We start from the raw sequence: 16,666 nt of genomic DNA, 5'->3' as shown, positions 1-16,666 counted from the left end.
CATGCGTCGACCCCGGTTATTTTTGGGTCGATCAAGGAGGGGATTGTTGAACTGATGGAGGATCGTCTCCGGGCGTTCAGGAGTGACTTGGTGTCCATCTAGTCAGGGACGCACACACTGTCCTTCAAGGACTTCAGGGGGAGTGGTGCGGTAGACTTTCACGGGGCGAATGACTCCATTGCTGCCAGGAGATGGATCGCAGACATCTAGTCTGCGCAGTTGACGAGCTTCTGCCCGGAGGGGTCGAAGGTTCGATATGTGGCAGGTTGTTTGAGGGACAGTGCTAGGGATTGGCGGGAGTCAGTTGGTGATTCCATGGGAGCCTCCGTTGTTGAGGCTATGACCTGGTCGGACTTTGTGACTAGGTTCAGGGCTGAGTTTGCGCCAGCTGTGGAGCTTTAGCAACTGGCCAGGGAGTTTCTTGATATGAGACAGACTACAGAGACAGTGGCGGAGATCACCGCCAAGTTCCAAGAGAGGGCTTTGTTGGTACCCCAGTATGCGGGGGATGAGGAGATGCGAAAGACCCGCTATCATGACATGTTGAGAGCTGATATTCGGGAGCATGTCAGCTACTCAGCCTGCCCGACCCTGGAGTCTATGATTTCCAGGGCGAGGGAGATGGGGATAGATTTAGAGCACCTCAGGAAGAGGAAGGCAGAGACAGAGCAGGTTACTGGGGTTTCGGGGAAGAAACCCTAGGGATCCGATGCTAGGCCGAAGGGCCAGTCAGGCCAGAGTCGCTGCAGGAAATGCGGCAGGCCGCATGAGGGAGCTTGTAAAGCGGGATTGTCAGGCTGCTACAAGTGCGGCAAGACGGGGCACTTTGGCAGGGATTGTACTGCCCCTGCCCCCACTATTCAGACGTCAGACCTGATTTTCTTTCATTGCAATCTGAGGGGCCATAAAAAGGCCAACTGCCCTAGGCTGACAGCAGCAGCACTAGTAGTGGCGCCAACTCCAGCGACTACTCGGGTTACGAATGGCCGGAAGGTCAAGTCAGAGGCTCCAGTGGTGAGGAGCCGAGCTTTCCAGTTGACAGCCGAGGAGGCACGCGCCGCACCCGATGTGGTGACGGGTATGATTTCTTCTATCTAGCTTTTATTATATGTCACTTGTGATATTGATATGCCATGTTATATGTTTGTTTAGGATCGTTCCATGTGAACGGTATCCCAGTTCAGGTGTTGTTTGATTCGGGTGCTACCCAATCATTTGTCTCTCTTGCGCTTAGCAAGAGGTTCTCTGAGTCTTCGGGCATGTTGGATTTCCCTCTAGAGGTCGAGATTGCGGACGACCGATCAGTTCGAGTAGCGGAGGTTTTCAGGGATTGTGTCTTGCGGTTGTTCGAGGAGCGCTACTCAATAGACTTGGTTCCCATACCATTGTAGGGGAACGAGGTTATTATAGGTATGGATTGGTTGAGCCCCAATGGGGCAGTGATCGAATGTGCGCAGCAGTTGGTCCGAGTCATGACCCCAAGTGAGGGAGAGCTGGTTATTAAGGGCGAGAGGCTACAGCGTGGCTCAGCTTTATGTTCAGCAGCGAGAGCTATGCGTTATCTCCAGCAGGGGTGTGCAGGGTATGTCGCCTACGTCTTGGATACCCGAGAGGCGGGTAAGGCGACAGTGAGTGATGTACCGGTGGTACAAGAGTACGCGGATGTATTTCCAGAGGAGCTGCCTGGAATACCTCCGGAGAGGCAGGTAGAGTTCAGGATCGACCTAGTCCCTGGTGCGGCTCCGATAGTCAAGGCACCGTATCAGTTGGCTCCTCCTAAGATGCAGGAGTTGTCTACACAACTGCAAGAGCTGTTAGACAAGGGATTCATCAGACCGAGCAGTTCACCCTGGGGAGCCCCGATTCTATTTGTGAAGAAGAAGGACGGGTCGCATCGGATGTGTATAGATTACCGAGAGCTGAATAAGGTAACGGTGAAGAACCGTTACCCACTCCCGAGGATTGATGATCTCTTTGACCAGCTTCAGGGGGCATCTTGGTTCTCCAAGATTGATTTGTGTTCGGGCTATCATTAGATGAGGGTCAGAGAGGAGGATGTGCAGAAGACTGCTTTTTCGGATGCGATATGGTCACTATGAGTTCGTGGTGATGCCTTTCGGGCTAACCAATGCTCCTGCCGCGTTCATGGATCTCATGAATCACGTGTGAAGGCTGATGTTGGATCGGTCTGTGATAGTTTTCATTGATGATATCTTGGTTTATTCCAAGACGCAGGAGCAGCATGAAGGGCACTTGCGAGAGGTGTTGGAGACTCTGAGGAGGGAGAGCTTGTATGCCAAGTTCTCCAAGTGTGAGTTTTGGTTACGCGTGGTGCAGTTTCTTGGGCACCTTGTCAACCAGAACGGGATTTCAGTCGACCCGGCCAAAGTGGAGGCCGTGATGAGGTGGGAGGTTCCGAGGTCTCCATCTGAGATTCGGAGCTTCCTGGGACTGATAGGTTATTATCGGAGATTCATTCAGGACTTGTCCAAGATAGTTGTGCCCTTGACCCGGTTGACAAGAAAGTCGTGGTCTTTCGTTGGGGGCCTGAGCAGCAGGCCGCATTTGAGACACTGAGACAGAGATTATGCGAGGCGCCAATATTAGCCCTACCGGAGGGCATGGATGATTTTGTGGTGTATTGCGATGCGTCCATCTTGGGATTGGGCGCGGTATTGATGCAAAGGGGGCATGTTATCACCTACGCTTCGAGGTAGTTGAAGCCTCATGAGGCGAACTATCCGACGCACGATTTGGAGTTGGGGCAGTTGTTTTCACCCTCAAGATTTGGCGTCATTACCTCTATGGGGTCCGTTGTACTATTTACACGGACCATAAGAGTTTGAGGTACCTCATGGATCAGCCAAATCTGAATATGAGACAGCGTCGATGGTTAGATGTGGTGAAGGATTACGATTGTGAGATCCTCTACCACCCAGGGAAGGCCAATGTCATGGCCGATGCGCTTATCCGCAAGGCAGTGTCGATCAGAGATATCTGCTTGAGGATGACAGTGATGACTCCGTTATTGGAGCGGATCCGATAGGCCCAGCAGGAGGCTATAAAGGAGGAACATCGTAAGAGTGAGCGTATTGTGGGTCAGGTTTCCTCCTTCGATTATGACAGCCGTGGATTGTTGACACGACACTGAAGGGTGTGGGTCCCATATCATGGAGGTGTGCGCCAGGTATTGATGGAGGAGGCGCACAAATCTAGGTTTTCCATCCATCCCGGGCCGACGAAGATGTACAGGGATCTTTGTCTTGATTATTGGTGGCCCTGCATGAAGCAGGATGTAGCTTGGTATGTTGAGAGATGCCTGACCTACAGGAAGGTCAAGGCCGAGCATCAGAGGCCCCATGGCAAGACCCAGTCGTTGGATATCCCAATGTGGAAATGGGAAGATATCACTATGGATTTCATCACGAAGCTTCCCAGGACCGCGCGGGGAGTGGATTCGATTTGGGTCATCGTGGTTCGGATGACCAAGAGCGCCCATTTCATTCTGATTCAGGAGAGCATTTCGGCCGAGAGGTTGGCCGATGTCTATATTCGAGAGGTAGTGGCTCGGCACGGAGTGCCAATTTCGGTGATTTCTGACAGAGATGTGTGGTTCACTTCCAGATTCTGGAAGAAGTTTCACGATGATCTGGGTACTCGTCTACACTTTAGCACCGCTTTTCACCCGCAGACGGATGGTCAGAGTGAGCGAACCATCCAGACTCTGGAGGATATGTTGCGGGCGTGTGTTTTAGACTTCGGAGGTTGTTGGGATACTTACCTTCCTTTGGAAGAGTTTTCCTATAATAATAGTTATCATGTGAGTATCGACCGACCTCCCTTCGAGATGTTGTACGGAAGGAAGTGAAGGACCCCGGTATGTTGGGGTGAGGTTGGCCAAAGGGTCATGGGGAGTACCGAAGTGGTACTCAAGACTACAGAGAGGATCTAGCAGGTTTGGAGCAGGCTTCAGACTGCTCAGAGTCGGCAGAAGAGTTATGTCGATAGGCGTCGTTCGGACCTAGAGTTCTAGGTCGGGGATATGGTGCTCCTGAAGGTGTCGCCTTGGAAAGGCGTCATTCGGTTCAGAAAGCGGGCTAAGTTGGGACCCAGGTACATTGGACCTTCCAGGCTTGTAGCTCGGGTGGGCAAGGTGGCATATAGGCTGGATCTGCCAGCCGAACTCAGTCAGATTCACAGTACTTTTCACGTCTCCCAGTTGCAGAAGTGACTGGTGGACGACTCGGCAGTGGTGCCTTTGGAGGATATTCAGGTGGATGACAGCCTGAACTATATTGAGCGGCCAGTAGCTATCCTCGACAGGAAGTCGAGGGATCTGAGGAATAAGAGGGTGGAGCTGGCGAAGGTGCAATGGCAGCACCGCAAGGGCTCGGAATTGACCTGGGAGCCGGAGGACGAGATGAGGGAGCACTACCCCGAGCTTTTTTTCGGATTCGGCAGCAGACTTCGAGGGCGAAGTCTAAAATAAGCGGGGGAGATTTGTAACGCCTGGTTCCTGGTACGTATTTAAATTCAAGTAAGTCTATGTTTTACTATGGGACTCGGCGAGTTGGAGGGCCAACTCGTCGAGTAGACTCGATATTTACCGGGAAGTTTAATGACCTACTCGACGAGTCGGGAGACTGACTCGACGAGTAGAAGCTGTCTGGATGAAACCCTAATATTTGGGGTTTTCACCCTTTTTAAACAACTTATAACGCCCCAACACAGCCTCCATTGTTCCTCCCAACCCAGAGAAATCCCTAACTCGAACCCTAAGCCTATTTTGAGTGTTTTTGAGCTTTTTGGTGACTTTTGTGTGCATTTGAAGTTGGAAGAGAAGGAGGAAGCTTGGGAGTTCAAGTGGAGGCTTGTGGATCCAGAGGTTTTGCTTCATTCTTAGTTCATTCAAGGTAAAAAGCTTGAACTTTGACCATCTATCTCTTAGATCTTGTTTTGGGGCTATTTTCTACCCCTTTTTTATGAGTTGTGAAGTTATAGTCAGATTTTATGAGTGTGTTTGGAGTTACATTTCAGATCTGGAATCATTGAGGGTTCCCATGGAATAAAGGTGCCAACTTTATGGCCATGGGAGACCCATGCTTCTTATATACCTCTTTTTATGGATTTTGAGCAAAAAAACCCCATGCATGGACGTCAAGATTGGAACTTTACGTATAAAATGGACCCTAGGAGGTCAGATCTATGGTCTTGATGCATTAAGACCCATTACAATCGGCTGAATAGTTTTGGAGAAAGAGGGACCCGACGAGTCGCTTGGGTGACTCGGCGAGTTGGGTCGCGTTTTCCCCCAAATGATTTCTGGAAATGGCCTTTCGTTGAGTGGAAGGAACACTTAGCCTTTTAGGGGTCTGTGATGGACTTGAAGATCAAAGGACTCGATGAGTTCACTAAGAAACTCGGCGAGTTCAAGGCAATGTCCCAACCACATGAAGACGGACTCGACGAGTTCAAGGATGAACTCGGTGAGTCATAGAGTGAACACCTTCATATGGATGAAGATGAAATCGATGAATTCAAGGATGAACTCGGCGAGTCGGTTGAAGATAGTCGAATATGTTATTGAAGGCGAACTCGTCGAGCTCTTGCTAGACTCGACGAGTAGGGACGGGATGATAGCATTTTGGTGGACATGGGAACTCGGCGAGTTGGTGGACCAACTCGCCAAGTCCAGTCAACCAGATGTTGACTTTGACCAAAGTTGACTTTGACCAAGGTTTTAACCTTGACTTTGACTTGGACTTGAGTTGACCCTTGTAGGGGTTATGAGTATGAAATGGAAACTTATAAAGGATGTTGTGTAGGGGTCGAGGAGTCGAGAAGATTTGATTTCCATACCGAGGACAGTGCCGACACTACACGACATTGGGGTGAGTTACCTACCAGTAGAAGTGGGTCTAAGGCACCAAGGCCGACCCACTAGTAGTTGATTACAGTTGAGATGATTGTCTTTGTGATAATTGTCTGGTTTGCTATTACTTGATGTGTTCTATGTGCTAGTATGATATGTTCTATGTGATAGTGGTAGTAGGAGGGGAATAGTCCCCCGATTCGGTCGTTAGGCCCGAAGGGTAGGTCGGACACCCCAGATATGCCTGACAGCATGATTATGATATGTTATTATGTGATAGTAGTAGGGGGTGAAATAGTCCCCGTGACCGGGTGAGATAGACCGGAGGGTAGGCAGGCACCCCAGAATGGCCTGACGCGGGTAGGTCAGCACCCCAGAATGGCTTGACATGGGTAGGTCGGGCACCCCAGAATTGCCCGGCAGAATGTATGTTGTATGGTATGTGGTATGATGGGGGAACTCACTAAGCTTTGTGCTTACAGTTTTCAGTTTTGGTTTCAGGTACCTATTCATCTAAGGGGAAGGAGCCGACAGGGTAGCAGCGCATCGCACACACATGATTCCGCATTTGAGAACCCTGGGATTGTACTCTGACATTATGGTTTTTGAGACATGTAATTATGGTTTTGTGGTTTGACATGATATCAGTAATGTTTTCCTCAAACAATTTCCTAAGTATTATAATTAAAAAACAAAAATTTTCGGTCTCGATTTTTGGGATGTTACAGCTACTATGGCTCCTCATACTGAACATTCCAATTAACCGTAATCAATACTCAAGGTACTAACCCATGAGTGGTTCAAATTACCCTCTTACATGTCAAGGGGTAAAAGACCATTTTATCCCTTCTTCTAATGGGCCCCTCGATCCATGGCCCAAGTCCAAAGGTCCAAAGGCCTAACAATAGTCTAAAGCCTAAGGCCTAATAATGGCCCAATACCTAAGGCCCAAAACCTCCAAAATGGACCCTAGTGAGTATACTCAGCGTACCACATACGTACCACCGGTGTACTGCTTCGTAGCAAGGAAGATCAAGGCTTCAGCCGTGTACGCTCAACGCTTATGTATGCATGGCGTACGCCCCATCCATCCAAGACTTCATTAAGCACTTAATGCTTCAAGTCCAACGTCCATCTTTCAGATCTAGCTCTTGAGGGACGTCTTAAACAATAAAGTTACCAACTTGATACCTTTGCATGGCTCAAGGAGACTGAAACCCCAGATTTAGCATTCTACTTCCATCAAATGATCACTAACTCATGCATGGTTGATCTACAACCATCAAGATGCAAACTTTATGGAATAAGGACCTCAGAAACATCAAAAGAAACATCTCATAACTTCTAGAGTAACATTTACTCACAAGAATTCATTCATGGGACCAAAGTAAGCTAAAATATCAAACAATACTAGATCTAGACATAGGGTAAGCAAGTTCCTAATTTTATACCTCCAATAAGATGAAAAGAGTGAATAAACCCTGGATCTACAAGCTCCAACTTGTTCAATGCTCCTCTACAAGGCTTCTTTTTCTTCAATACGCACCACACACACACCAAAACACACACAAGGGTAAACCTCTTGAGAAATGGGTTAGGGTTTCGAGATAGTGCTCTAAAGAGGCAATGGAGGCTGGTAAGGAAAGAGCCTTGGGGCATAAGGTGTTTAAATAGGGTGCAAACCCTAAAAATTAGGGTTTGCCCATGACTGACGTACGCCCAACGTACCATTGGTACGCCTAGCGTACCTGGGGGGCTAACCCCATGTCCAAGGCTCTTCGAGGTACGCCCAACGTACCTCACATACGTCCAACGTACTTGGTCTCTATGCAACATAAATAAACACTTAATGAATAAGGAATTTACCTGAAAAATCGGGTGTTACATAGTAGGGGTGGTTGGTAGGTTGTGAGTGGTGGCAACGGTGAGTGAATGGTAGGTAGTAGGTGGAGGTGGTGGTGGGTAGTGGGTGGGTAGCGATGGTAGGGATGGTGATTAGTGGGTGGTGTTGGTGTGGGTGGTGGTTATGGTGGTTGTTGGGTGGTGGTGATGAGTGGTGGGAAGGGTAATGGTGATGGTAGGTGGTTGGTGGTGTGCAGTGTGGGTGTTGGGTAGCTGTTGGTGGAATGGTGGTTTTTGTTTGTGGATGGTGGGGACGGTGGTATGTGGTTGGTGGGTAGTTGGAGTGGTTAGTGGGTGGTAGGTGGTGGGGTGTTTGGTGGGTGGTGGTGGTGGTGGTGATGGTGATGGTGATGGTGATGGTGGTGGGTGTTGGGTGGTAGTAGTGGTGGGTGGTAGATGGTGGTGGGTGGTGGTGTGTAGTAGTGGGTGGGAAGGGTGGTGTTGCGTGGAGGTGGTGATGGTAACCACAATTACTTTCTTCTTTTTTAGTGTAATTAATTAATATTTAATATTGTTTGGATTTTTTATTTTTTTTTTAAAATAAGTGGGTAAAATATGTGGTTTACAAGTGTTTTCGCGTTCTCGATTTCATAATTATTCTCATTTGAACTTTTCTCTCTCTCTCTCTCTCTCTGTTCTCGATTTCATAATTATTCTCATTTGAACTTTTCTCTCTCTCTCTCTCTCTCTCTCTCTCTCTCTCTCTCTCTCTCTCTCTCTCTCTCTCTCTCTCTCTCTCTCTCTCTCTCTCTCTCTCTATATATATATATATATATATATATATATATATATATATATATATATATATATATATATATACACATGAACCTAAAGATTTATGAAAACTTACGAATTTCAAATTCGCACTTGAGAACATTTTTTTAAAAAAATCGCCCAATTTTTTTTGTGTATAAATATGACTTAAACGCTACATTTCGTTAATATTGATGATTTTGGTTTTGAAAAATAATGAGCGGGTTAAAAATTTTCAAGTTTTCTCACATCTTTTGGTTTTAAAAAAAAAAACCTTTGTTTATATATATTTCAGTTTCTCTAGTTTGCGGCATTTTATATATCTATAAGTTGAGACACTGTTGGTAAATTAGTTAATTTGCAATAATGTTTTTTATTATTACTGAGAAGTATTAAAATATGTTTAATTTGTAATATATTGTCGATGAGAGGGTCTAATATGCATATAACAAAAAAAAAACGTCAATCGGTCAAACAACCTCACTTATATGATTATATATGTTTTTTGGCTGTTACTTATGTTTGTGTCATCCATTTTATTCATAAATAGGCCGGCCGTTGGCTTCTCGGCTGATTCTCCTCTCATAGCCGGCATTGAAACAATTAAACATCTTTCATGTACAAAGCTCTGAACCAGTCAAACTTTTCCCTATACACATATATACCCATCTCTCTTACTGCATCTGTTTTCTATTTTATCTTGTTTAATTTCAAAATGAGCATCGGTTTCATCATCTTCCTCCTTTTGGCCTTCGTTTCGATCCCCACAACCACTTCCCAATCTCCCACCTGCAATGGAATTTCTATATCCTACGTCTACAACTCCGGCTTCCAAATCCCACCGACGGCCACCAACACAACCAACCAGCCCTACACCTTCCAGTCTACTCTCACTCTCACCAACGCCGGCGTTGATCGACTCAAATCATGGCGGGTGTTTGTAGGGTTCCAACACCGTGAGTTCTTAGTCTCATCTTCCAACGCTGTTCTTGCTGATGGCACCTCTCTCCCTGCTAACGTCACCACCGGTGCTGTCTTCGCTGGGTTTCCCGCCACTGACCTCAAGACCGCCGTTGAGACCGCCGGTGACTGGAATCAAATGCAGGCTCGCATACAATTGGTCGGCACCCAATTTGGTGTTGCGCCACCAAATGTTTCCTTGCCGTCGAATTTGTATCTCGTGAATGATGGGTTCTTGTGTTCTGCACCTTCTACTCCAGGTTATAAGTATAACCCTCTCTTTTCCTATGCAATTTAAATGTAACGTACATTTGCGACTTTACCCAAGAAGAGTTATAAATAGTAAGAGGCAAATTGATCAATAAGTGAGTGACATAACATGTCTAAATAAGTAACTTTTTTTTTCAGCAAACAACGAGACACACGTATGCTGTGAAAAGGACCCAAATGCAATACCTACAACACCTGGCACAAATGTAGAAGAGACATTCGACACACGACAAGAGGGCGATGTCGTCATAATGTACGATGTAACCAGTTCAAAAGAAACTGAATACATGGCACAAGTGACCCTCTCGAATCACAATCCCCTCAGCCGCCTTGACTATTGGCAGTTGAGTTGGGATTGGATGCGAGATGAATTCATCTACTCGATGAAAGGGGCGTATCCTTCTGTTATTGATACAAACCCTTGTATATTTGGCCGACAAGGAGAGTTCTATAAAGAACTCGACTTCTCAGAAGCATTAAATTGTGAACGAAGACCAACAATTGTAGACCTTCCGCTTAACAAAACAAACGACACACAGCTAGGCTTGGTTCCATTTTGTTGTCGTAATGGGACCCTCTTACCCCCTTCGATGGATTCAAGCAAGTCGGTTTCGGCTTTTACCATACAAGTTTTCAAGATGCCACCGGACATAAACCGGACTCAGCTCACTCCACCTCAAAATTGGAGAATCAGCGATACAATGAACCCTAACTACCAATGTGGGCAACCCATACGGGTTAGCCCTACCTTGTTCCCGAACCCATTTGGGCTTATTTCTGAATCCACTGCTGTTGCTAGTTGGCAAGTTGTTTGCAACATAACACGGGCCAAATCGGATACCCCGAAATGTTGTGTCTCCTTTTCGTCATTTTTCAATAAGTCTGTAGTTCCTTGCAAAACTTGTGCGTGCGGGTGTAACACTGCAGATTCATGCAGTACAACTGCACCCGCACTTCTAGTTCCTTCAAACGCACTTTTGGTGCCGTTTGAGAACCGAACTAAACTGACAGTTGATTTTGCAAAGGACAATGATTGGACTTTGCCGAATCAATTGCCATGTGCAGATAACTGTGGTGTCAGCATCAACTGGCACCTACTATCAGATTTCAAAGAAGGATGGACCGCAAGAATGACCATTTTCAACTGGGGCGAAACGAGTTTTGCCGATTGGTTTGCGGCTGTGGAGTTGAACAAATCAATGGCAGGATTTGAGGAAGTGTACTCGTTCAATGGTAGCCGGATCACGGGTTCGAGTGACATGATTTTCCTACAAGGTCTACCGGGTCTAAACTATATTGTGGCAGAGAAAGATGGGCGTAAACCAGAGAAGGACCCACGTGTTCCGGGTTCACAACAATCGGTCATTTCTTTCACAAAGAAGAACATACCCGGGCTCAATGTGGCACGTGGTGATGGGTTCCCGGACAAAGTCTATTTCAATGGTGAAGAATGCTCGGTTCCTGATATTCTTCCCATCTCTAGCCATGGTTCGCGGATGATGGTCACCCTTGATTCGGTTCTAATTATGCTGGTTTTGTTGGTCTTTCTATAAAGTTTGCTCTAACGTACACATTATTATTTTTCCGATGGTTTTTCAATATTCTTTTTGTAAGTCCGATGATAAATGCTTCTGTTATGTAATCTACACTTAAACATTTTAAATCTCATCATGTGCATTAGATTACAGAAGATTGTTGTTGTTAGGAATTGAGACAGGGTACACGCAGCGGAAACACTATCACACACTCACAAATGAAACGAGAAAATAAAACAATAAAGAACACAAGGATTTTACGTGGTTCGGATTCGGTGTAAATCCTACGTCCACGGGCTGCAACTATAGAATTTTATTAAAACTCACAAGATTACAATTGGCTTGACACTCTACACTTGATGTTCTCTCAAGTTTTTGCACACAAAATATGCAAAACATACATGCATATATATAGGTATATTTGTGAGCCGCAATATGCACAAGATTGCCGCATAGTTTGAAAAAATAATTCTCATGCATGTGTTTGACAATTTTTTCCACCGTCCAATTATTTGCCGTCCAAAACTTTGACAGTCCAACAAATGAATTCAAAAGGTGTGCTCCATAATTGCATTGTCCATTTCATATTCAATTGTTTAATATTTCCAAGTTTCATTTATGGCCCTTGAAGTTTTAGGAACTTGTCAATTTGTTCAAGACTCCATAAATCTTAACAATCTCCCACTTGGAGACTTGAACAAATTAGTCTTTCTCCGCCATTCAACTCTCAATTACTCCAGTAATCTTAAAAAACAACCAAGTCCTTCAAGCTTCCAGTTTCAAAGAACAAGCTAAAACTTAGTCTGATTTCTCTAATTGCAGCCGCCCCTCATCTTCAAGTACTAGAAGGGCCAGTTGAAGCTCCCACTAGCTCCAACTCAGTCGTGGCTAATCCCACCACCGACTCATCCTCTGTCTCAACCGGTTTGGACACTCCACCAGATCCAGAGATACACCAAGGACCACTAACACTCTCCAAACTTTGCAAACTTCCAACAAGAGAGAATTTTCCAGTCTTAGTCTTCAAAACCCAACGGCTCTTTGTAACTGTACCCGGGACACACCCCGTGCTCCCACTGTCACAGAATCCCCTGAATGGTTTAGAATTTCCGACTCGTTCAGCTAACATCCCCTTGGCTCCAGAATTCATGTTTGCAAAATGAACTCTCTTAGCAGTAGATTTAGCGAACCAGATTTTGTTTTGCTTAATCGGGATGGTCATACTTCCCTCAGCAGGTACCTCAACCATATACAATGACCCACGCTTCAAACCTTGAGCAATCACCGAATTACCATTGACCACCATCCATTTACCACCACGAAACCTTACTTCCAGTCCTTGTTTATCCAGCTGACCAACAGAAATCAATTTTTTCTTCAGCTCCGGAATAACCCTGACATTCTTCAGGCTCCATGTAGTTTCTAATGAAGTAACTAGATCAATATCTCCCATGCCCGTTACTTGAAGCATCTCGTCATTTGCCAATCGTACCTTCCCAAAATCTCCTTCTTTTAGATTCACCATCGTTTCCCCGTTGTCCATGGCGTGAAACGAAGCCCCTGAATCCATGACCCAAGAGTCCACAGAACTTTCCATACTGAGTAACAATGCATCATCCCTAGAAAAATTCTCAGCATCAGCAATGTTCAATTCTTTCTTTGGACATTGACTCTTAACATGTCCCACTTCTTGACAGTTCCAACATTTCACATTCTTCAAAGTTCTAGAAGAACTTTTTCCCCGACTCCCACTGCTCCCACTATTCCTGCTATTCCCTCTACCTCTTCCGACATTTAATAAATCAGAAGAGGAAGATCCACCTTGATTCTTGCGTCTGATATCCTCGCCTAGAACCAAATCTCTAACCCCTTCAAAAGTCATACCACTGGTCCCCACGGAACTTGTAACAGCAGTAACTGTTCCGGACCAGCTATCAGGTAGAGAAGCTAGTAGCAGCGAAGCTTGAGTCTCATTATCAAATTTAATTCCCACAGATGATAATCTGGACAGAATTGAATTTAGCTTGTTAATGTGAACCGTAACTAAGCCTTCCTCATTCATCCTTGTAGTGAACAGCTCCTTCATCAAGAACACCTTGTTAGCCGCCGATGGTTTCTCATACATATTTGACAGAGCCTCCATCATACCACGCGCCGTGGTTTCATTCATGATGTTGAAAGCAACGCTCTTCGTCAACGACAATGTAATAACCGCCTTGGCTTTCTTGTCCTTTGAGTTCCACGCATCTTCAGCAGCTTTTTCCATTTTCTCCGGTTTGTCTCCGAGTACCACGTCCAAGTCTTTCTTACATAGCAATGCTTCTAATTGCATTTTCCACCAGCTAAAATCAGAACCATTGAACCTTTCGATTATAACCTTGTCTTCAGCCATTACGGCAAACAAAAAAAAATTAGGTACACTCGTATGTGACAGAAAAAACGATCGTACCCTCCAAAACCTCGCTAACCAGGCTCTGATACCAATTGTTAGGAATTGAGACAGGGTACACGCAGCGGAAACACTATCACACACTCACAAACGAAACGAGAAAATAAAGCAATAAAGAACACAAGGATTTTACGTGGTTCGGATTCGGTGTAAATCCTACGTCCACGGGCTGCAACTAGAGAATTTTATTAAAACTCACAAGATTACAATTGGCTTGACACTCTACACTTGATGTTCTCTCAAGTTTTTGCACACAAAATATTCAAAACATACATGCATATATATAGGTATATTTGTGAGCCGCAATATGCACAAGATTGCCGCATAGTTTGAAAAAATAATTCTCATGCATGTGTTTGACAATTTTTTCCACCGTCCAATTATTTGCCGTCCAAAACTTTGACAGTCCAACAAATGAATTCAAAAGGTGTGCTCCATAATTGGATCGTCCATTTCATATTCAATTGTTTAATATTTCAAAGTTTCATTTATGGCCCTTGAACTTTTAGGAACTTGTCAATTTGTTCAAAACTCCATAAATCTTAACAGTTGTACGATGCTATGACTTCATAAACAATGGCCAACATAGAAAAACAGTTATCTAACCTCTTAATTACAATCATGCATGGCACGTCTGCATACTTACAATTTAACAATGATTAGGCTCATGAAACCTATCGTTCGGTATAAGAATCGAGTTGCTTCCAAGATCCATATAGTACTGATGATCCAACACAAGTGGGGATTGTAGTTCAGTGGTCGATTGAGTTGTTTGAAACAACTCGTTGTGTCTGATCACTGGAACGCCTGACACAGAATTTGGCACCGGGATACTTTCTTGCACATACCCACTTTGCTTTTTGAGATTTAACCTATATTTCTGAAACATTAATTAAGATACGAAAATGTTAATGCTTGCTAAACTGTTGGTAAAACTCGAACAAACTTTTTGCAGTTTTGAACCTGTAGATGGCTCGCAACGTTTTCCCTCGTGAGCCCAGGAACGTTCATTAGCTCCAATACCTTCTTCGGGACAGCATCTGGCAATGAAACGTTACAAGAAATGTTGATGAAGATAATATAACACATGTTTGGACTAAATAAAAGAGAGATCGTGAGAGTTCATACTATTGTTTCCGAGTTGTTCCACAGCATCGACGAATTGTTGATGAAGCTCATCCGTCCAAACCAACCGCTGTTTCTTACGTTCGACCTTATCCTGCTCTTCATCTCTATCTTTTCTCCGGCGATCCACCAGAACCGGACCACCATCGGAGCTTCCACAGAACTCTTTTTCTTCACCACAATTATTGGAATCTGTCTCGCCATTTTCCACAGTACTATCAATCTGTTTCATCTGTCTAAACCAGAGTACTTCTTTACGAGCAACGTGTTGCCATAGCAACTGAATATCCTCCATCCTCACTGGTTTTGGTAAGTAAGCACACGCTCCTTTCTTTACATACTCGATAATCGTATCCTTTCTGTCGTCTGCAGATACAACTGCGAGGGATAGAAATTGAACGAAATTAAGTGTGATTATTTTCTGTAAATGAAAATAATAACTAGAAAAATGACTTACTAACGACAGGCAAACTGGTTTCGCGACCAATAATCTCAAGAAACTGTACTCCGTTCATATCCGATGAGAAGTCTACACTACTTATCACAATATCGAACTTGCTTAGGCCGTTTCTAATCAACGATAAGGCTTCTCTAGGCCGTCGACATTGTGTAACTGCGAGTATGATCAAGAACACGCATGCATTAATAATGTAGAATGCAAACGGAATAATAATAATAATAAATTAATAGAGTAGTAACGAATTACCTTGATAATGGTAAAACTGAAGCATTTTGGAAAGAATTAAGAGGGAGGTAGGATTATGATCCACAAGAAGAGCTCTAAGGCCATGTGGATTAAAAGAAGCTTCAATGGAAGAAAGTTTCATGGAATTGATGGATGAGTGCTTCAATGGTGGAGAAGAAGATACGAGTGTTTGTGAGTGGAGAAAACCGGGGAAGTTTGTTTGACAAAGGATGAAAGAGTAAGTTGTTATCTAGTCACCTTAACAAACTCTATTTTACCTTTTGATCTTAATTTCAATTTTTACCTGATAATAATATTAACCTTTTTAATCGGCATCATTGAATACTTCGATTAAAAATCCAATAAATAAATAATAATATAGCGATAATATAATTATGTAACAAATATATGTAGTTTGAATATACAACTAAAATTATAGAATTACTTAAGAAGTTTTTGACCATGTTATAGTTCTGAAAAATATACCGGTGATTCACATATTAATAAAAAAAATCGTATTTAATGTTACAAGAAGTTTTCGAAACTTATAATAATAATAAAAAATCATACAAAATTTTAAAGAAAATCATTTTTTTTTAAGATTCCAAGCAACAACATTCAGCTTCAGTTTATGGAATATACAATTGTCAGCCTATTCTTATATAGAGCCGTTTACATTGTGTATTCAAAATTATAACAATCGATGGGATTTAATCGTCCGAGCAGTTCCCTGTGAGGAGCACCGATCTTATTTGTGAAAAAGAATGATGGGTCGCACAGGATGTGCATTGATTATCGGGAGCTGAACAACCTAACGGTAAAGAACCGTTATCCGCTTCTGAGGATTAGTGACTTATTTGATCAGTTTCAGGGTGCATCTTGGTTTTCCAAGATTGATCTTCGGTCGGGGTATCATCAGATAAGGATCAGGGATAAGGATATACCGAAGACGGCTTTCAGAACTCGTTATGGTCATTACGAGTTTGTGGTGATGCCATTTGGGCTCACCAATGCTCCAGCGGCGTTCATGGATCTCACAAACCGGGTTTGTAGGCCGATGTTGGACCGGTCTGTGATCATTTTTATTATGATATTTTGGTCTATTCTAAGACCAA

General features: G+C 44.2%; 1 pseudogene across 1 annotated transcript; it reads left to right on the top strand.

Moving 5' to 3' along the window:
• The first annotated feature begins 9,242 nt into the window (after positions 1-9,242).
• On the top strand, positions 9,243-11,353 carry LOC145131984 (COBRA-like protein 7 pseudogene; annotated as a pseudogene). The gene is made up of 2 exons (XR_013717837.1): positions 9,243-9,747; positions 9,896-11,353. The product of XR_013717837.1 is annotated as a COBRA-like protein 7 pseudogene (transcript).
• The last annotated feature ends 5,313 nt before the right edge of the window (positions 11,354-16,666 follow it).

The sequence above is a fragment of the Lactuca virosa genome, chromosome 8, assembly GCF_052849685.1.
Source record: "Lactuca virosa cultivar CGN04683 chromosome 8, Lactuca_virosa_CGN04683_v6, whole genome shotgun sequence".
Classification (NCBI taxonomy): domain Eukaryota; kingdom Viridiplantae; phylum Streptophyta; class Magnoliopsida; order Asterales; family Asteraceae; genus Lactuca; species Lactuca virosa.
The sequence above is the reverse complement of the archived record's forward strand: the minus strand, read 5'-3'. Positions and strand labels throughout refer to the sequence as shown.